Source organism: Mesitornis unicolor, unplaced genomic scaffold (genome assembly GCF_000695765.1).
Source record: "Mesitornis unicolor isolate BGI_N332 unplaced genomic scaffold, ASM69576v1 scaffold9159, whole genome shotgun sequence".
In the NCBI taxonomy this organism is placed as follows: Eukaryota; Metazoa; Chordata; class Aves; order Mesitornithiformes; family Mesitornithidae; genus Mesitornis; species Mesitornis unicolor.
Window position 1 is genome coordinate 29,108 of NW_010205223.1, and position 1,537 is coordinate 30,644.

Here is a 1,537-nt window from a genome sequence, read left to right on the forward strand (position 1 = left end):
GCATTCCTCTCCTCCTCAATGACACACGTAAAGGACATCAACTCGGAGCCAGGTAGACAATTCCCTTCACATCTTACAGTAACATCAGGTAGGTGCTTTAGGTTAAAGTAATGTTTCAGTGGCTACAATAAAAAAGGGGAAAAACAATGGCAGAAAGGTTTAATCGCAGTCTGAGGACGACTTAAAAGCCTATCACCATGAAAACCGTGGCTGTAAGGAGATCAGCCTTCAGATGGGTTGTATCTCTCTATCTCAACCGAGTAAAATGCTCTGAAATAATCCTTTGCCAACCCAGAGCCCCAGCAGCAACACACCCTGGTGCTCCATCAGCATCGCGGGCTGGAGCCGAGCGTGGCAGCATCCATTAAAACAGGAAAAAAGCCCTGCGGAGGCTGCCGGACAAAGCCGGCGGCGCGCACACCCTTCCTCTGCTGGGAACAAAGCTGGGAGCCCCCTCCACGGGATGGTTGGGAGCACCGGGAGCTGATTTAATCACGGGCTGCCTCCCGAAATAGCAAACGGGGAAGGAAAGCTCCCAGAGGCACTGTTGATAGCAACAGGCAGGGCAGCACCGGCCCACACATCCGCAGGGACAGGCTCTGGTCTGCAATGGGCAGGAGAGCGCTTCCCCGCCTTTCCCACTGCAAAATTAATGAAATTCCCAATTAACACCATTAACAGCGAGGATGGGGATGCAGGAGCTGCGTGTGGGGGTCTGTGAGCTTCCAGGGGTCTGTTGGACTGTGATGTGCTGGGAGGACCGGGGCCAGCACAGCTCTCACCATGCACCATGCTACTGATGCCCCATAGCCAGCCCAATATCCCCAATACCAGCTCAGTATTCTCCATCACCAGCCCAATATCCCCATCACCAGCCCAATATTCCCATCACCAGCCCAATATCCCCATCGCCAGCCCAATATCCCCATCGCCAGCCCAATATCCCCACCGCCAGCTCAATATTCCCATCACCAGCTCAATATTCCCATCACTAGCCCAATATTCCCAATACCAGCTCAATATCTCCATTGCCAGCCCAATATCCCCATCACCAGATCAATATCCCCATCACCAGCTCAATATCCCCATCACCCACACTCAAAAACCCCACAAAATATCTGTGTGTCACACAGCACATCACCATTGGGTCACTCGAACAGATGCCTGCCTTGGAGGTCACCAAAACAAGACAAAGCAGAGATGTTGGTTTGCAGAAGAAAACCTTATCATCCCACAGCTGGAACCCAGGGGATGACTCAGCGGCAAAAACCGCGGTCGTCAGCAAATGAGTTTTCCTCCAGGAACGGTGTTTGTATCGGAAAATAAAATCAGTGCCAAGAGGGAAGGGCACCAAGAGCGAGCTCCTCCACCAGCAGCCCTGGCCGTGAGGATGGGGCCATCTCTCCCAAAATAAGGTTTTCTCCCCAACTCCAGTACCATAGAAGGGACCACAGAATCACAGAATGGCTCGGTTGGAAAAACCCTCTGAGATCATCACGTCCAACCGCTCCTGTCTACCCCCCAAAACATAACCCTA

General features: G+C 52.4%; 1 protein-coding gene across 1 annotated transcript in view; it reads right to left on the reverse strand.

The window, feature by feature from the left end:
* Positions 1–1,537, reverse strand: part of LOC104546046 (rho GTPase-activating protein 26-like) — a gene marked incomplete at its 5' end in the record, with an annotated part of 39,575 nt that overhangs the window by 25,067 nt on the left and 12,971 nt on the right. The window lies entirely within an intron of this gene.